At 37.9% G+C, this 25,829-nt stretch overlaps 1 pseudogene; it reads left to right on the forward strand.

Moving 5' to 3' along the window:
• The first annotated feature begins 22,308 nt into the window (after positions 1 to 22,308).
• Positions 22,309 to 22,923, forward strand: LOC149160616 (heat shock 70 kDa protein 17 pseudogene; annotated as a pseudogene).
• Positions 22,924 to 25,829: the final 2,906 nt, after the last annotated feature.

Raw genomic sequence — 25,829 nt, forward strand, 5'->3', positions numbered from 1 at the left:
CTGGTTGAAGTGACATTTGGCTCAACCATGTCTACGGTCTAGTGGTTTGTGGTTTGTGGAAGTCTCGAACCTAGTTGGCCTTTGCATCATTAATATGAGGTTATTTCTCCTTGTTGTTTCATGTGTAAATGCACTGGTTTATATGTGGATTTGATGGCTAAGGTATCCTTGATATTTATATTGTTATTATGTTGGTTATAAGCATATTTTATGATAGTGATCATGTATGGATCTCCTCATGTCTTAATTTGTAAATGAATGAAAAATGTATCTATGACCTAATAGATGAAATTGTATGTAACATGTTGAGGCATCAATGCTTCTTAGCGATTCTTAGATAAGTATGAGACTGCTATGCTCAGTTATTTTGTTAAGACCCGAAGCTTTCATATTTGTTGGTCTGGCATGTAATTGGATACAAAGAGAAACAGTAGAGAATCGAGAAAATTATATGATAATCGACCAATTTGATCATAATACCTGAGATTATTGTTGTGATTTAGAAGCATTAATTGGAAATTTATTTTTCCGTAGGCTCCACGGTCTTCAAATTGGCCGTTTTGAATATCAAGTTCCAATTTCTGAATGGTTGGAGCAATCCTACATGCCAAGCTCCTATGTAAATAATAAGTTTTCATATTTCTTAATGTTGGAAAAACCTGGGAGCACAAATGAATGTGTATTCACAAGCAGCTTGTAATGTTTGTATAATCGACATTTCGAACAACAAGGTGAAGTTAGAAACATGATCAAAGCAGTCGCTATGTCACATCATTTTGGTAATAAGAAAGACATTTAGTTAGTTGTTCAAGTTTTCAATGTTCTTATATTTTCTATTGCACATTGTTTTATATTTCTTTAATTGTTTGTATCTTTGTGGTTTCAAGTTGGGAACGACAGTGGGTGCATTGGAAATATCATTATACTTAAACCTGACCTTCTATATGATTAGGTTAGGAGTAGGCTTAGTTGCATTTAGTTTCCCTTGCATTGCATCCCCCCTCCATACTGCTCTCCATGGTGTTAATACATCTTTTGTTTTCTTATTGTATATTCTACATATTTTTTTTATGTTCTGTCTCCATTTGAGTTGTTCTTCGGTTTTGTTTTCTTTTCATGTCATGTATGCTCCTTTTAATTTTTTCAATAAGACTTTGCCTAAAAGATGTTCCTTTGGCTCAAAAGACAATGTGACAGAACTTGCAAATGGAAGTTATGTTGACGAACAATGCTTGGTTAATCTGTTACCTCTTCTCTATCTTGGGTTTACATATCTTTGAAGTAAATGATGTATGAATGGAAAATATGATCCACTCAAACGGAAAGCCTTTGGTCCAACTCTAAAGCCCATATCTATTATAGGATCCTATTTCCTCAACTCGGTATTATAAGTAAATAGTTTCTTTCTTGTTGATCGAGACTAGTGGAGAAAGGAGAAGGCGAAAATCTAAACCGAGCAAACCAATATCATAGGTCTATAAATAGTTCTCTATTGGGCCATCCTCCTCTACTCTCAATAAGTGAGGATCCCTCTTCCGCCTATTGAAAATAATAAATGTTGAATCATAATCCTATTAAATCAATAAATAAAGGGGGAAAGAAGAGAAAGGCTTCCTGTGTAGGGAGGTGAAGCAAGTGACTTCGTTGAGGTATTGTCTAGGCTCGATGGAGGTTCGCCAATGCTTGTGCTCCTATAGTGACTCAGTTGGGGAATTTTCTAGACTTGTTGGCAGCAAAGCAACACTAGATATGAAACTCATACTCTAAATATCTTAAAATTTCCACACATATTACCCTTTCCTAGATTGAAACAATTGTGATTCGACAAGTCTTGATATGAATTTAATGTTAGAAAGTGTAACAATAAAGGCTCAATTTGAGTTTAGCCTTAGTCAAATTGAGTAAATCAAACTTACAGATCAGAAGGACAACTCGGACGTAGTTAACTAGTGTGACATGACTATTGTCACTCAATCATATTAACAAATTCAAGTTAGTGGGCTTCAAGTTTTGTCATGCTTGTGTTGATTGCTAAATTTTAGCAATCTAGTTTAATTATTTTCAGTTGTACTCATTTAACTAAGCTCTAACAATTAATAGAGTTATCTTAAGGTCATTTATGCAGTGAGACAATAGTGTAACTCATAGATATGTCAGTTAACTTATCAACTAGCCCAAAAGATCTCATGCATGCATGGACCTCGAATTGTTGAACTGGAGTGGAGGAGACAAAGGCTAGTGGAACATGAGTTGTATACTAGTTGAGTGTATAGTTGTTGCATGCATTTAGGAGATCATTTCCTTGGGAATTGTGCAAGGAAATCAGGACTTCCCTATTGTTTAGGAACTTGAATTAGTTCAGATTTGCACAAGGATATAATAGGCTGGAGGAGGCATAAAATGGACAAGTGTTGGCAAGAAGTTTTCATTCAGTATAGAGAACAATTTTATCTTTGCAAGTGGTGCTCAGAGATGGAGCATGCAATTGTAATAGTTTCTCTATTCAACTGATTAATGCAAAGAGGCTTGAGGGTTTTTTCCCACTTGGGTTCCCATAGAAATCATTGTGTACTTGTGGTTTTGCTTGTTTCATGTCTATCCATGTTCTTCTAAACTATGATTTCCATTCCACATATTATTATAGAAGAATTTATGTCTCCTGATTTTAGTTTGATTTCTTGAGTAGTTCTAATTTCTATCAAAATTATACAATTGGTATTAGAGCCCTAAAATCGCATTATAACCAGTGTTTCAATTTTGTCCCTCAGAAATTTCGAATTTACAGCTTCAGTGTAGAAGTTTTCTTCATATTTGAGAGAATTCCCTTCAACAGGCTAAGATTGGAGTATGCTTTGGAGGGAAGTTTGAATTTTTGAGCTTGGAACAGATTTAAGATCATCACAAGTGCCCTAGGAGCAACATTCTAGAGTAGCCAAAATCTTGACAAGTTTGCAGTCCTTGAACTCCTTATGTACAATGATCATTGAAGAACTAATGAACTATTAGGATGCAGAGTTATGGAGACCTAGTTCAAGGTAGATCCAGAAGACCCTATGTGCAGACTTCTTAATCGAGCTATAAGGTTGCTAGTTAGAATATTGATTAACCAATGTTTAGTGATACAAAATGGAGTTGTGATAATTGATATTGGAAAATTAAGGAGGAGAAATATTTTCCACAGGGAGATGGAGACTCAGAGGGAGTAGCCCTATGGAAGCTAGTACTTTAAGATCTGGGGAGATAAACATCATTATTGCAGTAGTTGCACTAGTAGTGTAGAATAATCAATAGAGAAGTATTTACAACAATATGAGTATATCAAAGTTGGATTTTAATGCACCCATACCTCCAAGAGTGATGTTGGGCGATCTAGATCCTTAGCCCTAGAGTTGCAAAATTGGGGAGGATCCATAAGAGAATAGCAGAAATTGCAGTATACTTTCCTCATGGATCATTGCATTACTCCAAGGGCCCATAATAGTCAATTATAGAAGTATTATTGTCGGTTTTTGTAGACATATGGGGAGGAGAATAGAGCAGTGTTGATAGCATTGTAGGCGGTTTAATACAAAATCAACATCAGTGCAATTTTCCTAGTAGACAGTTCCAGAGACACAGTTGATTTAATGTGTTTTTTTTTCGAATGCTTCTCAATTGTAGTTGTTGCAGTAATAACAAAAAAAGTGAGAATTAGTGCTACAGTACACTCCATAGGTGTTGGATAGGGGTGGTGAAAAATCCCTTTCTTGCAAAGAGGGAGTGTTAGAAAGTGTAGCAAGAAAGGCTCAATTTGAGTTTAGCCTTAGTGAAATTAAGTAAATCAAATTTCCACATTACAGGACAACTTGGAGGCAGTTAACTAGTGTGACATGGCTCTTTTCACTCAGTTATATCAAAAGAATTTAGTTACTTAGCTTTGATTTCAGTCATGCATGTGTTGATTACTAAAGTTTAGCAATGTAGCTCAATTATTTTTATCTATACTCAGTTAGCTGACCTCTTCTAATTAATAGAGTTAGCTAAAGGTCAGTTTCCCAGTGTGGCAATGGTCTAAATCAGAGATCTATCACTTAAAATAATCAATCAACCTAAAATATCTCATGGATGCATGGAATTTGAATTACTCAACTTGAGTGGAGGAGACAAGTTCTAGTGTAGCACAAGTTGTATATTAGTTGAGTGTATAGTTGTTGCATGTAGTCAAGATATCACTTTCTTGGGAATTGTACAAGGAAATAGGGACTTCCCTATTGTTTAGGAGCTTGAATTAGTTCATATTTGTGAAAGGAAATAGAAGGATGGAGGAGGCATAAAATGGCTAAGTTTTGGCCAGAATTTCTCATTCAATAGGGAGAACAATTTTACCTTTGTAGGTGGTGTTGAGACCTGGAACATGCAATTGTAATAGTTTCTCTATTCAATTGATTAATTCAAAGAGTCTTGAGAGATTTTTCCCAATCAGGTTCCCCTAAAAATCACTATGTACTTTTTGTTTTGATTGTTGCATGTCTATGAATTTTGTTATAAACTATGATTTCCATTCCACAAATTAGTAGAGTAAAATTTGTGTCTCCTAATTTCAATTCGATTTCTTGAGCAATTGAAATTTCTATTAAATTTCTACATTTAATTGAGTAAGGTAATAGAGGATACTATATATCTGAATTGGTTAACTATGGATGTTGAGTTAATTCAAAAGATGAACCAATACTTCCTCAAAGACTAAGACCTTGCACTTAGATAATTAAACCTATACATAGAAGCTATAGTTCTACTAGTGTGTCACCAAGTGTTGGCATTGCAATCAACACCCTCCAAAATTTTCCTTACACTTGAATTTTGCAGCCTACTGAGGATCTTATAGTCTATCACCTTATGGTTACTCCATGGTAATTTGATGGTTTTTAAAGCATTTAAGCCTTCTTCCTAGTTCCAAACTCTCAAGTCACTTGCACACACATGCTCAGCCTCTCATGGGTTCATCATAACACACTTCTTTTATGTGAGCTTGAACAGGCATAACATCGCTCATCTAGAAAGTGATTTCTCAATGATCAAATCATTCTGATATTCAGTGCACACTTTCATTGATAGTCTTCCTCACTTTGATTGTGTTTGTACTTTTATTATGGTGATTTTTCTCATCTTTTGCTTTTGTGCACCTTTTCTTTCACAAGTGTTGCTTCCATGTTTACGAATGTCGCTTTTGCTCACATTCACTTTAATAAGTGTCATTTTCATGTTAGCGTTTCTCTAGCATGTGTTTATTTCAAAGGCATTCACATTTTTCAAGTGTCTTCTAATGTTTTTCTGAGGTCGCAGGTGTCGCTTTTGTGATTTTCACCCCTCCATGTGTCACAACTTTGCACATAACCAAAGATTTTTCTAGCACACCCTTCTGCATTACATGGTCATGCATATCATTGGAATATGTGCTAGAAAATTTATTATAGCTAAGCACACCTTTTGGTCACAGTTTTCACTCCTCTCGTAACTTGTGCTCTAAGTGTTATAATGTGTTGTTTCAATTGTTGTACTTATAAATAGGTGTCGCTTTGTTGTTGTTTTCAAGGGGTGACTATTTCTCATGAGTCCTATGCATTATGTTTTTTTATATTGATGACATTTATGTGTGTGGTCCATGTTTGAGTCGTGTGAGAATGAATTTCTTTCTCCTACTCTACTAGTCCCACACTTAGCCATTTTTAGAGCTATTCTTAATCCTTTAGTCCAGTGTAAGTTCTAAAGGCATTAACCATCTTACTAGGTGATGAACGTAACTTATTCATGAGCCTCATTGACCTACCTTCCTCCCATGCTTGTGCAATAAGTATTTTCTAAGGTATCCTCCCTCTCACAATGCATTAGTACTTCCTAAGGATAAGTAAACTAGCCTTTTGTTGCATCCCTCAGTGAAAAGCGCATTACAAATGAAATGGTAACCACTGTTGCAAATAATTGCACCCTCTAAAGCCTGAATGCACTTTCAAACAATCAATTGAGCTTTGAAACAATGAAGTGAACTTTGAAACAATCAAGCACACTTCGAAAAAATGAAGTGCACTTCAAATGCTCAGTGAAAAATCACACTTCAGAACAACAACGATTCTTTCAGCGCACTTCGAAACAATGAAGGATCCTCTGAGTCTTAAAAAGTGGACGGTTAGCTCTTGAAGCATGAAGCCTTTCAGCATATGGCGCACTCTTGAATCCTAAATATTTTTGAGAACATGGTGCAATCATGAAGAAATAAGCCTTCCATTAGAGCGCATGGCACACTCCTGAACCACGAAGCCTTCATCCTTCCCTTTGAGTGCATGGTGCACTCTTGAAGCCTGAAGCCTTTGAGCACCTAATGGACTCTTGAAGCATGAATCCTTCACCATTCTCTTAAATAGCGCATGGTGCAATCATGGACCTCAAATCCTTCATTTGAGCGCACTCCTTCGGCTCAAATAACTGTGCCCTCCTAGTTCCTCTTGAGCGCATAAGAACACTGCGGTGATTCAAAGCCCAAACCGTTCATCCCTTTGGTTTGTGCCTTTATGCCCTCCTTGTTTCTCTTGAACACATGAGTGCACTTGGAAGGCTTGTACCCTGACCCCTTTGTTCCTTCGATGTGTACCATTACACCCTCCTTAGCTTCCTTGAGCACATCTTGAACCGATGACTGATTCTCCTTCATGCTTCACAGCTGCGCCCTACACTATTTATTTCTCTCTCTCTTCATTGAGAAAAAAAGCACACATTTAAGGCCTCTTGTGAGCCTCGATCAGTTTGACTATGCCCTCCTAATCAAGCCTTCTTCTTTTAACCCTATCAGAGGCCTATCGTGAGCATATGATTCCATGAGCTAGGTAGTGATAAAATAGATGTTTTAACGCTGATTTTTCCTTGTCATGAATGATTTTGATTGTCGGGGAATACCTTCCTAGCATGAAAAGGTGTTGCTCAAGAGAATATAGCAAGGAGAAGACATAAAGAAACACCTACATTGAAGAATAACAAAAGAAATCTATCATGGAGACATGAAGTAGATCATGGACCAACAAAAAAAGAAGACTTTGCATGATGACTCATGAGATTCTGACATTAATCAAAAACCTAATAGAGGGTGAAAATGAAGAAAAAGTAAGATCCTTCATGAAAATGAAGCATAAATCAGATCTATCATCAATAATTCAAGATGAAGTAGCAAGGAAGAAAGCTTAGCATTTCCATCTCATCATGAAGTCCATGTCATCATTTTCAAGTTGTAATTTGTATAAGTGTCATCATAATTGTAAATATGTGTCCATGTGTCATGCCACATCATCATGTGGAATGTAATGATGTATTCTCAAGTAAAGGACAAAATGTAATTTGTGGAAGTCCAAGAGTCATATGTGGAATATGAAAAGTCACTTAGTCATATATGGAAAAAATATCTTGAGGAGAAGTAAAAAAGTCATTAGAATTTGAAGAGTTGTTTAGGAGTCCAAAGAACACATTAGAAGTCCAAGAGTAATGAGGGTAATTCAAGAGTCATGTGGATATGAAATGTCATTGACCTTGTTATAAAATAAACCTCATAACTCATGAAAGAGGCTTTTGAAGGCTTTAGCTTTGGAGAGCTAGTCCTCGATTTTATACTTGGCATATGTTGGCGATGCTCAAAAGTTGTCAACAAAGGGTATCTCCCTGATATGAAGTCCTAATCAGACCTCACACTATTTGGTGTAGGAGTCTCATGTGGTATAAAGGGTCAGTTTCCAAATCCTTAAAGATTTTCCTTGGCTCTAGCTGTCAATACATGAGAGTCACGCAATGGTGTCTTCAAAAAGCAAGGAAGGTGTGCTTGGTGAGTGTGAAGTTGCAACTGTGTCAAATTTATTCTACTGCAAAGGGGAGAGAAAAGTGAGCCTCTAAGTGAGAGGTAATAGTACCACCTAGGAAGAGACACAAATGAACCAAAAGACTCTATCTAACATCTAGTGGAATATTCCACAAGGATGGGACAATAATAACAACCATTACATCACATTCTCAATAAGGTAAGCACTAAAAATAACTGAAATAGTCAAACTATCTTAGTACATGTGAAAGAAAACATTAAATAAAAACATCCAAGTATAAGTCTTGAAAACATTCATAGTCCATGCATGAAGAACACATTAGCCTTAAAAGGCTTCTGTTATTAAAAAAAAGTTCCAAGACACATTTTTACAATGTACATCACTAGCTCTTGTTGTGGGACATTGGAGCCACTCCTTGCTCTAGAAAGAGGTAGCTGATCTCTCTAATGCCTTGCGTGAGGAGCCAAGGTGAAAAGTGTTATTCTCATAAAATGAGGGGGTATATATAACCAAGGGGTGATGCTTCCCCCTTGTGACACTTTGACTACCCTCATGACTATTCAACTTCCTATGAATTTTCAACTTACATGAATATTCATATTCATGTGTGTCCTTTGGACTTCCACTTTACAATAAATTTGGATACAATACACATGGTCCATAATAGTAATGTGGCATATGACTACTCATGGCATGACATGACATGACACTTCTGACATGGACTTCTTGATGATGTGTCAATGTCAGGTCACTGTTGTTGTTGAGTGCTAGATGTCTTCTTGGATATGCTTTCTCTTCTCCTCCATATGGCTCGGTAATGCGGAGTCTACAATGATCTTAAGTCTTGGATGGTAGTTGTAAACTTGAGTCCCTTTGCTTCCCCTTGATAGATCAATTTGTGAGTTCAGTTGTAAGATAGCCTTTAGGAATTCTTCCCTCCTCCTTTTCCCTCTTTATCTCACCATGAATTGATAGTGTACGTATTCCTGCAATTCACTCATGACGGGATGACATAAATCCCAAAACCCCCTAATCTAAGATGATGCATTATTATACATGAACTAAGTCACGACAGGTCACATGATGGGAGAAAGGGCTCTATGATTATTCATTTTAGAGCTACATTAGAGACGAGGAGACCTCAATCACTAGGACTGAACAATGCAATGCTCAGGCCACACTGAGGGAAATTTTTGCACAGTCCTCACTGAGGGAAAAATTTGCATAGTGCCCACTGAGAGAAAAAATTTGCAGTGCCCACTGAGGGAAAAATTTGCACAATTCCTATCGAGGGAAAGTTTTACATAGTGCCCACTGAGGGAAAAATTTGTGCAGCACACACTGAGGGAAATATTTTGCACAGTTGCCACTGAGGGAAAAAATTGTGGAGTGGCCACTGAGGGAAAAAATTGTGGAGTGGCCACTGAGGGAAAATATTGAATAGTTCAAGCAGGTAGTGGAGGCTATGGGATAGGGCCCTAGGAGGACAGACTGCACAGTTTCAAGAAGTGAGGGGGACTGGGTAGCAGAGAGGCCTGAAGGGAAGATTTTCGCAGTTTCTAAAGGTGGTCAGCTTCGGTAGAGGGAAGGGCACTAAAGGAAGCATATGCGTGGGTTTGTAGGCCAAGGGAGGCTAGGTTATCTATGCATTGCATAGTTCCAGTAGGAAAGGGAAATGATTGAGGGTTGAAGGTGCGAAATGTAGAGTTCAATGCAGACTGGGAGGCACAACTCCACAATTCTGGAGGTCAAGGGAGGTTGTTGGAGTCTGGAATTCTACAAAACAACAACCCTGGAGGAGAGTGACTGTGCATTGCATAGTTCTAGGCAATAGGGTCACATATAAGAGCGTTGATATTGTGTATTGCACAACTCACTCAGGGCTCGGTGAAGCTAAGTTTTCAAGTCGGGAATATTTTCTAAAAATGGTTGTGCGAGAAGGGAGATGGTCTCGTGATGAACTTGAAATGTGATCAAACACTTAGCATAATTTAATGACAGGACAATAGAGATCATCGAAACAAAATAAAAAAATCATTTCACTCTTTGTGACTCCTTCATGAAAGCATGCGACAAGTGTGACACTTAAGATAGACTTTGGGATGACCATGATGACACTTGTGTGTCAATGCTTAATACTTTGTGTATGGATGTGATAGATGTTTACATGGATAGGACAACTCATATACACAAAGACCGGCCTTCGAAACTACCAGAAAAAGTCTCATAAACATTATACAACAGATAAACATGTCAAAAGATGATAGTTAATCCAACAAGGAAAAGGGGCCAAAGAACATCAAGAAAGATCATGGAATGAGGTTGAATGTTTGCAACAATCAAGGAAAAGAACAAGGAAGGCTTTGAAATTTTAGTGTAAGCCAAAATTTTGGAGGGTGTTGCAACATCTACAACACTTGGCGACACACTGGTTGAACTCCAACTTATTTGTATTGGTTATTTTCCTTTGTGTAAGGCCTTGGTTCCTCGGGGAGGATTGATTCATCGTGCAGATCACTTTGGTCTTCCCACTTACCCCATGGGTAGACATGCTCCCCTCTCTACCTTCTCTGTTGAATACAACAGAGGATTAAGCATAATCACAATGTTTCGAGTTGGGAAGGGTAGTTTAGCTTGCGAGATTAAGATTTTAAAGTATATTTTTCATCTATGGTGTTTCTTCGCTACCAGTAGGCATAGACAGTACACTAGTGGAGTCACACAGGAACACAAACATTTCCCCACTGCTAGGAAGCCTAGACAGTACCCCGATGGAGTTGCTTGATTCACCTCTCCGTGTAGGAAGCCTTTCTCTTCTTTCACCTTTATTTATTTATTTAAATAGAATTGTGCATCGAAACTTATTTATTTTGGGGCGGAAGAGGATCCCAACTTACTGAGAGAAGAAGAGGTTGTTCCTTTAGAGAACCATATAGAGACCACTTATTTAGGTTTTCTCGTTTATATTTTTCCCCTTCTCTGTTTCTACTAATTGGATAAGCTAGAGAACACCAGCCGAAAAACTGAGTTGAGGCATGAGGTTCCCAGACTAGACATGGGTTCATGGTTAGACCAAAGCTCTCCTTACATACAGATCATATTTTCCGTTGGAACTTCATCGACCAAAATGTGTAACCAACACAAGGAAGACTGACAGAGTGCTAGCCAAATGATGAAGTGTCACAAGAATCTTTATAGTTCGGCCACACACTTACTAAGAAGCCAAAATAGGTCCAAGAATAACACTTATTCGCATGATGAATACACAAGAAGAAACTCAATCAAGAAAGAAAATGAGACAAAAATAAATAAAACACACAATAAGGAAAGAAAATTAGAAGATAAGAGAACAAAATGGCTAAAGAAAACATGATGTAGAACCAGAATAAGAAAAAGAGGACAAACTACAGGGAACGAGTGCAGAATGAGTGCAAGAAATGGAAAAATAGGATGCAACTAATCCTACTCCTAACTTAACAACTAGAATGTTGGGGTCACGTATATTGAAATTTTCAATGAAGCCACCATAGTCGTTCCCGACCTGCATACACAAATGTATGAACAATTAAAATAGATAAAAAGTGATGTGAAATAGAAGATATAAAAACTTGAGCTTACACAAGAAAAGGAAGGTCTTGCCTATGGGCAAAAAGGTGCGTCACACCCACTACTTTCATCTGATTCAAATGCTTACCTTTTCGATGAATACCATTTTTAAACAAAACTCAGAAACTTCTTGCAGATGTGTGTTAATCTACACTGAGCCCCTTAGAAAGCACAAGGAAAGATTGAAACTTGTTGTTTGTTAGAAAGTTTGCCAAGTAAGATTGTTCCATCCATTCAACGATTGGATCATAAAATTCATAATGGCCCTCTTGAAAAACCCGAAATCTTGGAAAAGGTGAATTTTCAATTAGAGGAGTGGGACAACGATGGGAATATTTTAAGGGAAATAGATATGATCATTCTTAGTAGTCATGTTGGGAAAGTGAGGACATGCCATAACCATAAGCGAACGCTGAAGTGCCTTGTATACTTGACAAAAATCAGAATAGAGAGATGTTGAACAATGAAGATCAAGGGGTGTGAAACAACTTGTGTTGACGGGAAGATGATAAGCTGAATGACACTCACCGATGATAGAATAATGATAAGATGAGTTGATTAAAGCATCATATTCCCAGTTTATGATAAATGAAGAAAAAACAATTTGAAAAGTCTCACATTGCTATGAACAATTGAAGCAAGTTCCTTGCCATACAAATATGAAAAACCATTTTCCTACAACTGGTGAAAAATTATACAAGAATCGCAGTCACCAAAAGAGTTAAACAAGGATGCTAGTAGCAAAAATACATGAGACCATTTGGGACATGGTGAACAGAGAAGAACTCTATTTATGAGGAAAATTGTGCATTCATTATCACTCAAGAGGATTTATGGTGTAATGAGAGGACAAATTTTCAACATGAAATTCACAAAAAGACCCAGAAGGTAATAATTAAGGGATACATTCGATAAGTATGATTCCTTCAGGCAAAGATAGTCCTTAGAATGATCATTCCTTTAGGCAAAGATAGTCCTTAGAATGATTCGCAATTTCATGACTCTATGAGAGATGCACATTCCAAACCCGAGATTGATATGAGAGATTTGCATGAAAATTAATGAAATATAATATATTCTTGAATTCAATAAGAAGTAAAATCTTGAAAATTTGAAGGTCACACCCGGAATACAAAACATATTTCACAAGGAAATTTACTTAAAGTGAAACCATGCAAAGAGACTGATTGTGCAAGAGACACAAGATTCGACTTAGTTCAGGGGGCTTACTAGAGTCGCGAGATCTTGACATAATCATCCACAGTAGTTGAAGTGCCTTGACTCCCTGGCAGGTCCTGGAACTTCCCTAGATTGTAGAATCATATTTTGAAGCTTGGACCAGATCATGCATGGTTGTAGGATAACCTCTATTGCTCGTTTCAGTAAGACCATTGCTCATTGCATAACAACCATCTTTGTCATATATTTTACTGGATTTTTCAACTTCAACAACCAGATTGCTCAAGTCAAAAGACCCTTCTGATGGAAAATTCAAAGATAAATTAATCGATGAGATCTCATGAGGAATCTGATTTGAAGAGTTTTCCTCATGCAAGAGAAGAGATGATGAGGGGGGGGAAGGGTTCTCTATGATTTGATTGTTTTCATTTTCATCATGGATAACCTCACCACCTTGTGTCGATCAATGGGATAACTCATCGGATGAAGAAACATAAGAGCATGGAGTATCTCTCTCGCAAGTAGATGCATTACAAACATTAGGACACAAGGGATAGTTAGGTGAAGAGGAAGGTTCGATATGAACATCTTTTACCAAACAACATTCTAGATCTAAATTAAAATCTTCATGAGAAACCGAAAGATCACGTGATGTGCTTGGCCATTCTTCACGACATACAACAATAGATTCATCGTCATTAGAATTATTACTTCGCAAGGCTAGGGTTGATTGAAAGAATTGATTGCATTGGATTTTCTCCAAGATTAGAAGATTGAGAAGCATCCAAGAGTGGAAACTCATTATTTTGACATGGAAGATTGTGAAAAATAGAGGAAATATTGAAAGCATCTTCACCTTTCTGCTCCTCTACCTACGTAATGTGAATTCTTCGTACCTAATCAAAATTTGATCCAACAACTTGTGAATAGAGAGAATGTGAAGAACTAGCTAGTGGAGCATATTGATCAAGCTGGTCATGGTACAAAGAGTCACGATATGTAGATGATAGATCATAAAAGAAATTATGGTTAGCTTTGAGACTAGAGTTGTGAATGGTGACATCATCTTGCAGAATGGAGGAGTATGTCTTCACTATAGGCTTCATGAGCCATTATGGAATTTCCTCCATTGAAGCTAAATCATACAAAGCGGAAGAAGAATGAGAAGATGGACCAGAGATTTGATTTATATATTTCCCAGTTTTACAACCACCATAAGGAGTCACCGGCAATGGGACTAGAAAGGGAGGAGGAAAAAGGATAAAAGGGGTAGTAAGGTCCTCCTCTGTAACTTGAGGTGGCTTATGATTCACAAGAGTTGGGGCAGTGGAAAAACTATGGGGTTCAGGTTCACCATATGAAGAGACAAGAACCAAGCGCTCAAACTTTTGTTTCAAGAAATCCTCGTTCAGACGTTTATCATTAATTTCATAATAAAGGTGAAGGAATCAATTAGAAAAATCCTTAACTGATTCATCAAGCTTCATTCTTAAAATATTGATTCTACCACAAACATCTTGGTAGTTATACTTATCAAAGGCTTTATGATGCTTCTCAGCAAGCTGTTCGAGTGAATGGTTAGAATGAATGGGTAATGTATGACACCATCGATTAGCACAACCTTATAATGTGAGGTTGAGTAATCTAGCCATGACATATTTGCAATGTATTTGGTTAGAAAGAGAAATACAAATAGCTTGAAATATATGTTCACGAAAGGTTGATTCACCTCGACCATCAAAGTTAAATTCAGACATGTTATGAATAACTTCTGTAGGGATGGTACAATTAATCTCTTTAGAAAATGATCTTGGGATTATGATTTGGGAAAGATCCATTTTAAATAAGAGATTCAAACTAGACTCAATGGGAAAATCCTATCATTTGGCCCTCCTTCTAGTGCCACTTTGTTGACGGTGCTGGAAATCCATCAACCAAGTGTATCTCCCCAATATGAAGTCCCAATCAGACCTCACACTATTTGGTGTAAGAGTCCCATCTGGTAGAAAGGCTCAGTTGAAAAATCCTTAAATGTTTTCCTTGGCTCTAGCTTTCAGCATAAGAGAGTGATGCAATGGTGTCTTCGAAAAGCAAGGGAGGTGTGCCTGGTGAGTGCGTAGTTAAAACTATGTCAAGGTTCTTCTACTAAAAAGGGGAGAGAAAAGTTAGACTTTAAGTGAGAGGTAATAGTACCCCCCAGGAAGAGACACACATGAACCAGAAGGCTCCATCTAACATCCAACAGAGTAGTCCACAGTGGATACGATGGTCGTTACAACCAATAAACAAATAAAAATCTCTCTAGTATCCCGCAGAATAGTCCACAAGGATTGGACAAAAATAACAACCATTACAACACATTATTAATAAGATAAACACTAAAATAACTAAAATAGTTCAACTCTCTTAGTACATGATAAAGAGAACATGAAATACAAATGTCCACATAATAGTATTAAAAACATTCATAGTCCATGTATGAAGAACGTGTTGGCCTTAAAAGGCTTCTATTATTAAGAAAAAGTTCCAAGACACATGTTTACAATGTACATCACTAGCTCTAGTAGTGGGACATTGGAGCCACTCCTTGCTCCTCAAAGAGCTAGCTGATCTCTCTAATTCCTTATGGGAGGAGCCAAGGTTAAAAGTAATCTACTCATACAATGAGGAAGTATATATAACAAAGGGGTGATGCTTCCCCATTGTGACTCTTTGTCTACCCTCATGATTGTTCAACTTCCTATGAATTTTAAACTTACATGACTCTTCATATTCATGTGTGTCCTTTGGACTTCCACTTGACAATACATTTGGATATAATACACATGGTCCACAATAGTGATGTGGCATATGACTACTCATGACATGACATGACATTGATGAAATAATATGCTTGATAGTGTGGCAATGTCAGGTCATTGTTGTTGTTAAGTGCTAGATGTCTTCTTGGATATGATTTCTCTTCTCCTCTGCATGGCTTGGTAATGTGAAGTATTCAATGATATTAAGTCTTCAATGGTAGTTGCAAATTTGTGTCCATTTTCTCCCCTTTGATAGTGTTAGCTCCAGTCTTCATAGGCTGTCACCGGGGATCAAAGTGGGCTCTTACTATGTATAGTTTTCAGAGATGTTTTTCACATGGTCTTCAGTGCAAAACATGTCATAAGTGTCTTTGTCAGGAGCAGCTTGGAAAATGCTTTCGAATGATATATCACACTCCCAAAAATGGCTCCCGGATCAGAAGGTATGACCGAATGAATGATTGACTCAAAGATCTCCCAGTGTGGCAGTTCATGTATTGAATGATCTAGAGGAAGCTAGGAGATGTCAATGGCTCGTTATGTGGCTAGATTGTGATAGAGAAGGAGAGAACATAACAGTTGAGGTCTATTGCCGTGTTGCTAATCCTCATATCAATATATGCTTAGCTCGTTTTTCCGTTTTGATTGAATGAGATACCCATGAATCTGCCACTCCTTCACTCTGGAAGACGGTTTTGGCTATGTTTGCACACACTGTGGTCTTATTGGATGAAATATTGAAACAATATCTGAATCCCACTGGTAAAAGGCTCGTAAAGCAGAAAAAAATTCCAGGCATGCCCCTGACAAGGACTTGGAGACTATTTCAGGGATCAACAACACCGAATCAATTGATTACAAAATCGCAGAGCAGAGAACCCTTGTACTCAATCTTGTATTGAATCCTTGTCTGAAAAAACACATGAAATCACACCAGATTTATGGATTTAACTTCTTGCAAAATAACCTCATAGCTGAAGATCCTAGTAGTTACAATTGCAGAACACATCGATACAAGGGCTATTATGATGCAAGGCTTTGAAAATAGGGAAGTTGTTCGTGGAACATTGACATCCTACAAAGCTACATTCTACAGCTGATCAAATTCATCTCTGTGGACAAACGGAGAAACTTCCTCAAAATTCAAATATGAGTCATATTTATTTATGGGTTGTGATCATGATTCTTTGATATACCTTGGGAAATCTGCTGGCCCAACTTGTCACACGAATGCAGAGACTCTGTTCCTCATGTTTTCCTGCCTGTTACCAACTGCTACTCATAAATGAAGCCATTTTAATGGTGATAATTTTTCAGAGAACGAGATCATGGTTGATCAAAACCAAGATAATGCAAAGGAGTATCAGGAAATTTTAGCCAGTCTCATATTAGAAAAAATTGTTGCTTGTTTAACATGTCCAAAGAGATTACAGGTGTCCATAGAGATCACAGGTGCAAAAATGTTGCCGGTTGTTTCAACGCAATTTTTGTTTTATGCTCCAATTCTGTTTCAACGCAATTGGCGAACATATGCTCCAAAAAGTTCCAAGCACGCTAAAGGGAAATGATGACCAATAGTTGAAGCTCGTCTAGGAATTAGATGGACATGTTATGTGCTGTGTGCGAGATCAAAATGGAAACCATGTTATCCAGAAGTGTGTTTACAATTTGGAGGTCCAGTTGCGCGACAGATTTTGATCAGTGAGATGCTGGGCTCAATAGATGAAAGCCAAACTTTGCAGGTCAAAGATGTAAGATGGAAGGCAAATCTTGGTGGGAAAACTATGGAAATGTGTCTTGTTGAGCATTTTGCAGATGAATTTAATAGGCAAGTTGGGAATGGTATAGATGTGCAGAAATCTCCTAAAGTGATGGTGAAGTTGAAGAAACAAATTAAACGCACCAAAGAAATCCTTAGTGCTAATAATGAGGCCCCTCTATCAATTGAATCAATTTATGAGGATCGTGATTTCAGGAATACCATAACTTGGCAAAAATTTGAAGAAATTTGGGGGGATTTGTTTGGGGAGGCACTTTTGCCTATAAAGGAAATTTTTAACCATTTTGGCTTGAAGGTGGAAGACCTTTATGCTATAGAGTTGATAGGTCGAGTGACTCACATGCCAAAATTGCAGGCATTGCTCCAAGAATTTCTTGGCAGAAAAGAATTAGATAAGCATCTTGATGCTGATGAAGCTGTAGTGCTCGGATCAGCACTTCATGCTGCAAATTTGAGTGATGGAATCAAGCTAACCCACAATCTCAGAATGGTTGATGATGCAACATATGGCATCGTACTAGAATTGAATAGTCTTGATCTAGATAATGAAGAAAGTAGTCAACAAGTATTTATCCCAGAGATGAAGATAGCAGTATGGCTATTTGGTTCTGGAGCTTAGGTATTCAGTATGGTAATGCTTGGTGGGTTAATGCACCTTACAAGGTCTGGCTTATTAATGACTGATTACTTCACAGGCAATCTGTGAAAGATCAATGGAAAATTGAGTAAACGGGATACAAAGAGGCTAGGGGCACTATGTGTAGCCCTTTGGCATTGCGCGAAGATCCTGTGTACCGGGAAGGGACTCAAAAGCAACTATGGTTGTGAAATGTTCTTTTGTTGCAAAGAGTAAATGTCAGTCGCATTGTTTGTTACTTGTTGCAGGTTACTTTGTGTTTGTCTAAGACTATCGCAAGAGGGAGAGTGGGCATTGTATTGCTTTTCTTTAAGACTCATTGTGTATCTTCCTTTTCTGCTTGGATGTAGTAGATCATGATAGGCCAGAAAAATTGAAAGCCACCCTCTAGATTGTAAATGAAGGAGTTAAAAGATGGCTTCGATGAAGTCTGTGAAGAGATGGGGCAACATAAGGATACACTTGGTATATATTGTCCTCGCATTCTTTCTTATTACATATGTGTTATGTCTGGGTGTAGTCCATAAAAGTCAGGCCTCAAAGAGGGAGATAGATGGGGCATTTCGGCCTTGAATTTATGCTTTAGTTGATGCTTGTCCATTGGAATATCTTCAACAATTTCATGTGGTTCTGGGTGAGGGTCCCCGTCGAAGTGCATTTCAGGCACTAAGATTTGATTATGAAGGACATTTTAGGTACACAGGGAGAATTTTCATTCATTGTTAGTATCAGTGAGAGAAATAAGCTGAGATTTTTTCTAAAGGCCGAGGTTAATCTGTTCATGAGAACAACAGCTTGGATAACAAAGTATCCTAAAACTGAGATTCCTTGACATGTTTTAGAGATTTCATGAGTAATAAAGAGGCATGTGGCATTATTCAAATTTTTCTAGGAACCGATGGCAAATGTTTTAGCCATGAAATCAGTAGCACTAAGTTTTTGAAGGGGATAGATGGCAGCATTCAAATTTTCCAATGGACAGGTGGCAAAGTTTGTGGGCTTGAAATCAACAGCTATTAAAACATTCCAGATTTCCAGCGATGACACCTTCAGCAGTTCGAGTTCAAAAGATTGCAACAAATCTATTTTGATGAGATCTAATTAAATTATTTAGTTATGATTTTAATTTATGTAATTCGACTACAACACATATTTGGTTTTCTTTTTAATTTTAATTATTTTGATTCCTATGTTTAGGAAATAAAAATTAATATGTAATAGGGTATATATAGGATAATTTTTTAGATGTAAGGGTTCGATTTCTGTAGCAGAGAGAGGCTGCTTAGGACTGTGTAAAGTTTTCTTGAATATTATTTTAATAAAGCGGTTTCTGCCCTTTAGACTTGGTATCCATTTGGGTGTTTAATGTCTAGTATGTTTTTCTTTTAATTCACTTACATATTTTGTTTTTCCTACCTTGTTACAACATTATCTAAGAAATGTGTTAGGAAATCATCTACACACGATACTCCTTTCATGATGATTTTTTTGTTAAATGTAGTGGTTGCCTTTGAAGAATCCATCCTCTGTTAGATGCTTTGTTGAGTAACCCTATGTTTCTCTTTCATCTAATGCTGCTACTGTAGATCCATCCCCTGTTTGATGCCTACAGGGCAGCAGGCTTTCTCCCCTATTCTTCTCACATTTGCAATATTTTATCTGGCTAAACATTGCACTTACTTTGCCCCAAGTTTTCCAGTAGAAACTGGCATTGACTCCATAGCCCAATGGTCCTTTCTCTTGTTGTTTTCGACCCAAAAACCTTTTAAACAAATCCCCGCACTCCATAGCTAGCCTAAGATTCAGTTATCATAGCCACATTTTTTTGGCAAAGAGAGAGCCCTCTCTAGTCTGGCAGGGCTAGATGCCAAATTGAAAGCTTGGTCTGTGGTTACCTCGGAATTGCCTCTTCTTAGCCTTGAGGTTCATTTCCAAGTGCTAACATATTGGCGCCATTGCCGGGGACGAGGTGACAGATCTTCTCCAGGAAAGCTCGTTCAAGTTGCAAAACTGATTGCTCATGGTGGACAACAGTCAGACACATATGAAGGCTAAAATCATTCACCTGGTGACTCCATTGTTTAATATCCTGAGCTTCAAAGTTCAAAGCAACTTCACTTCCAAAGAATCCATATTTCAGGGCATTGATGGTAATAACCAATGACAGGGTATGTGGAAAATCCTTTATCTGGGGAAATATTACTAACTTTAAGGAATGAGTTAGCGAAATTTCAGATTGATCAGAGTTTCTCAACATCAGTATTTCGTTGTTTGAAATCCAGCCGACTCACACCTGAAGGTAAAAATTGTTTTCTTGGTTTAGTTGCTGAAAGATTAGAAAATGAAATTGAACTATTGGATGTTCAAATTGAATCATATGATTTCCAAGATCCTAAACAGTTCTTGGAAACTCTCCCTCCTCCCAAAGAAGAAAAGGTAAGGCTGCCCTTGGATGGTTGGATTGAAGGATGTTTTGATTTACAGTAGGGATGTGACAATCTCCAGCCAAGAGCATATGTTAATGAGTTGGGGTAGCAGATAGAATATGGTTTTTATGATCCTATAGCAGCATATATGGAATATTTTCTTAAGTTGAATGAAAAACCAGATTTCCTTTTACAGAGCCAGAGGTACTATGTGTATATATTGCTGGTAGAATTTCCAATTATGTTCTGTTTCAAACACCATCAAACAACCGCATCATTACAACAACTGCTTGATTGGTTGATTTGGAACTTTAGTATCACTTGATTCAGTAATTTTACTGTAGATTAGTGTAGTATAAATGTGTAATAAACTTGCTAGATAGACATCCTTCAGCATCTAGTTTACAGTTTGTAGTGTGTGATTATCAGTGTTCGGTTTGGTTGTAAGTTTTTGACCGTGTTGGCCCAATCATCTAGGCACTTGGTCTATGGTGTTCTTGAAACCTCCAAGGAGCTGCCATCCCAAATAAGGCCAATGTTAGTTCCAGTCTTCGTAGCTTGTCACCATGGATCAAAGTGGGCTCTTACTATGTCTAGTTTTGACAGATGTTTTGCTCATGATATTTAGTGCAAAACATCTCATAAGTGTGTTCATCAAAAGCATCCTGGAAAAATCTTTCCAACGGTATATCACACTCCCAAAACTAGCTTCCGAATCAAAAGATATGACCGAATGAATGATTGACTCAAAGATCTCCCAGTGCGGCAGTTCACGTATTGAATGATCCAGAGGAAGCTAGGAGATGTCAATGGATGGTTATGTGGCTGGATTGTGATAGATAAGGAGAGAACATAGCAGTTGAGGTCTATTGTCGTGCTGCTAATCCTCATCTCAATATATGTCAAGCTCGTTCTTTTGCTTTAATTGAATGAGATACCCATGAATCTGCCACTCCTTCACTTTGGAAGACGGTTTTGGCTATGTTTGCACACACTGTGGTATTATTGGATGAAATATTGAAACAATATTTGAATCCAATTGGTAAAAGGCTCGTAAAGCAGAAAAAAAATCTAGGCATGCCCTTGACAAGGACTTGGAGACTATTTCAGGGATCAACAACATCGAATCAATTGATTACAAAATCGCAGAGCAGAGAACCCTTGTACTCAATCTTGTATTGAATCCTTGTCCGAAAAACACATGAAATCCCACCAGATTGATGGATTTACCTTCTTGCAAAATAACCTCATAGATGAAGATCCTAGTAGTCACAATTGCAGAACACATCGATACAAGGGCTATTCTGATGCAAGGCTTTGAAAATAGGGAAGTTGTTCATGGAACATTGACATCGTACAAAGCTACATTCTACAGCTGATCCAATTCATCTCTGTGGACAAACGGAGAAACTTCCTCAAAATTCATAAATGAGTCATATTTATTTATGGGTTGTGATCGTGATTCTTTGATATACCTTGGGAAACCTGATGGCCCAACTAGTCACACGGATGCAGAGACTCTGTTCCTCATGTTTTCCTGCCTGTTACCAACTGCTACTCATAAATGAAGCCATTTTAATGGTGATAATTGTTCAGAGAATGAGATCATGGTTGATCAAAACCAAGATAGTGCAAAGGAGTATCAGGAAACTTTAGCCAGTCTCATATTAGAAAACATTTTTGCTTGTTTAACGCGTCCAAAGAGATCACAGGTGCAAAAATGTTGCCGGTTGTTTGAACGCAATTTTGGTTTTATGCTCCAATTATGTTTCAACGCAATTGGCAAACATATGCTCCAAAACGTTCCATGCATGCTAAAGGTAAATGATGACCAACAGTTGAAGTTCTTCTAGGAATTAGATGGACATGTTATGCATTGTGTGCAAGATCAAAATGGAAACCATGTTATCCAGAAGTGTGTTTACAATTTGGAGGTCCAGTTGAGCGACAAATTCTTATCAGTGAGATGTTGGGCTCAATAGATGAATGCCAAACTTTGCAGGTCAAATATCTAAGATGGAAGGCAAATCTTGGCGGGCAAACTATGGAAATGCGTCTTGTTGAGAATTTTGCAGATGAATTTAATAGGCAAGTTGGGAATGGTATAGATGTGTGGAAATCTCCTAAAGTGATGGCAAAGTTGAAGAAACAAATTAAGTGCACCAAAGAAATCCTTAGTGCTAATAATGAGGCCCCTCTATTAGTTGAATCAATTTATGAGGATCGTGATTTCAGGAATACCATAACTTGGCAGAAATTTGAAGAGCTTTTGGGGGATCTATTTGAGGAGGCGCTTTTGCCTGTAAAGGAAATTTTTAAGCATTCTGGCTTGAAGGTGGAAGACCTTTATGCTGTAGAGTTGATAGGTGGAGCGACTCGCATGCCAAAATTGCAGGCATTGCTCCAAGAATTTCTTGGCAGAAAAGAATTAGATAAGCATCTTGATGCTGATGAAGTTGTAGTGCTCGGATCAGCACTTCATGCTGCAAATTTGAGTGATGGAATCAAGCTAACCCGCAAGCTAGGAATGGTTGATGATGCAACATATGGCATCATACTCGAATTGAATAGTCCTGATCTAGATAATGAAGAAAGTAATCAACAAGTATTTATCCCACGGATGAAGATAGCAGTATGGCTATTTGGTTATGGAGCTTAGGTATTCAGTATGGTAATGCTTGGTGGGTTAATGCACCTTACAAGGTCTGGCTTATCAATGACTGATTACTTCACAGGTAATCTACGAAAGATCAGTGGAAAATTGAGTAAACAAGATACAAAGAGGCTAGGGGCACTGCGCGTAGCCCTTTGGCGCTGCGCATAGAGCCTGTGTACCGAAAAGGGACTCGAAAGCAACTATGGTTGTGAAATGTTGTTTTGCTGCAGAGAGTAAAATGTCAGTCGCATTGTTTGTTACTTGTTGCAGGTTACTTTGTGTTTGTCTAGGACTATCGCAAGAGGGAGAGTGGGCATTGTATTTATTTTCTTTAAGACTCATTGTGTATCTTCCTTTTCTGCTTAGATGTAGTAGATCATGATAGGCCAGAAAAATTGAAAGCCACCCTCTAGACTGTAAATGAAGGAGTTACAAGTTGGCTTCGATGAAGTCTATGAAGAGATGGGGCAACATAAGGATACACTTGGTATATATTGTCCTCGCATTCTTTCTGATTACATATGTGTTCTGTCTGGGTGTAGTCCATAAAATTCAGGCCTCAAAGAGGGAGATAGATGGGGCATTTCGGCCTTGAATTTATGCTTTAGTTGATGCTTGTCCATTGGAAGATCTTCAACAATTTCATGCAGTTCTGGGTGAGGGTCCCCATCAGAGTGCATTTCAGGCACTAAGATTTGATTATGAAGGACATTTTAGGTACACAGGGAGAATTTTCATTCATTGTTAGTATCACTGAGAGAAATAAGCCGAAATTTTTTCTAAAGGCTGAGGTTAATCTGTTCATGAGAACAATAGCTTGGATAACAAAGTATCCTAAAACTGAGATTCCTTGACATGTTTCAGAGATTTCATGAGTAATAAAGAGGCATGTGGCATTATTCGAATTTTTCTAGGAACCGATGGCAAATGTTTTAGCCATGAAATCAGCAGCGCTGAGTTTTTGAAGGGGATAGATGGCAGTGTTCAAATTTTCCAATGGACAGGTGGCAGAGTTTGTGGGCTTGAAATCAACAGTTGTTAAAACATTCCAGATTTCCAGCGATGACACCTTCAACAGTTCGAGTTCAAAATATTGCAGCAAATATATTTTGATGAGATCTAATTAAATTATTTAGTTATAATTTTAATTTATGTAAGTCGACCGCATCACACATTTGGTTTTCTCTTTAATTTTAATTATTTTGATTCCTATGTTTAGGAAATAAAAATTAATATGTAATAGGGTATATATATGATAATTTTTTAGATGTAAGGGTTTGATTTTTGCAGCAGAGAGATGTTGCTTGGGATTGTGTAAAGTTTTTTTGAATATTATTTTAATAAAGTAGTTTCTGCCCTTTAGACCTGGGATCCATCAGGGTGCTTAATGTCTAGTATGTTTTTCCTATAATTCACTTACATATTTTTTTTTTTCTACCTTTTTACAGCGTTATCTAAGAGAGTGTTAGGAATTCATCTACACATGGTGCTCCTTTCATGATGATTTTGTTGTTAAATGTAGTGGTTGTCTTTGCAGAATCCATCCTCTGTTAGATGCTTTTTTGAGTAACCCTATGTTTCTCTTTCGTCTAATGTTGCTACTGTAGATCCATCCCCTATTTGATGCCTGCAGGGCAGCGATATTTCTCCCCTATTCTTCTCACATTTGTAATATTTTACCTGGCTGAACATTGCACTTACTTTGCCCCAAGTTTGCCGACAAAAAGTGGCATCGAATCCATAGATCAATGGTCCTTTCTCTTACTGTTTTCAGCCAAAAAACCTTTCAAACAAATCCCCACACTCCATAGCTAGCCTAAGATTCAGTTATCACAGCGACATTTTGTTGGAAAATGGAGAGCCCTCTCTGGTCTGGCAGGGCTAGATGCCAGATCAAAAGCTTGGTCTATGGTTACCTCGAAATTGCCTCTTCTCAGCCTTGAGGTTCATTTTCGAGTGCTAGCAGATAGATTGACTTATGATTTCAGATGCAAGATATTATTTAGGAATGGTTCCCTCCTCCTGTTCCTTCTTTATCATCTTGCCATGAATTGATAGTGTACATGTTCTGTCAATTCATTCATGATGTGACAACATCAATATAAAAACCCCCTAGTCTAATATGATGCATTATTATCCATGAAATGAGCCCAAGACAAGTCATATGCTCAGAGAAAGGGATGAGTGACTATGTATTTCGGAGTTCCAACAAACAGGGGGAGACATTGATCACTAAGACTGTGCAGTGTGTAGCTCAAGCCAGACTGAGGGAAATTTTTGTGCAGTCCTAACTAAGGGAAAAATTTGCACACCAAAAATTTACGCAGTACCCACTAAGGGAAAATTTTGTGCAGTGCACACTGAGGGAAAAAATTGCGTAGTGCCTAGTGAGTGAAAATTTTGCGTAGTGCCCACTGAGGGAAAAATTTACTCAGTGGCCACTAAGGGAAAAAATTTCACAGTGGCTACTGAGGGAAAAATTTTCATAGTGTCCACTGAGGGAAAATATTACACAGTTTAAGCAAGTAGTGTAGGCTGTAGGATGGGGCCCTGGGAGGAAAAATTGTGCAGTTTCAAGAATCAAGGGGGACTGGGCAGCATAGAGGTGTGAAGGGAAAATCTGCGCAGTTTCTGAAGGCAGTGAGCTCTAACTGAGGGAAGGGCACTAGATGGAGAATCTGCGCATTTTTGGAAGCCCAGGGAAGCTGGGATCTCTATGCATTATGAAATTCTAGCAAGCAAGGGAAAATATTGAGGGTTGAAGGTGCAAAGTGTGTAGTTTAAGGAAAACTAGGAGGCACAATTGTGCAATTCTAGAGCTCAAGGGAAGTTATTGGACTCTGGAATTGTGTAGAAAAACAACCCTAGAGGATAGTAACTGTGAACTGCATAGTTCTAGGTACCAGGGT

This window comes from Pinus tabuliformis, chromosome 5_2 (genome assembly GCF_031772625.1).
Source record: "Pinus tabuliformis cultivar Carrire ecotype Pingquan chromosome 5_2, CPIR1, whole genome shotgun sequence".
NCBI lineage: Eukaryota > Viridiplantae > Streptophyta > Pinopsida > Pinales > Pinaceae > Pinus > Pinus tabuliformis.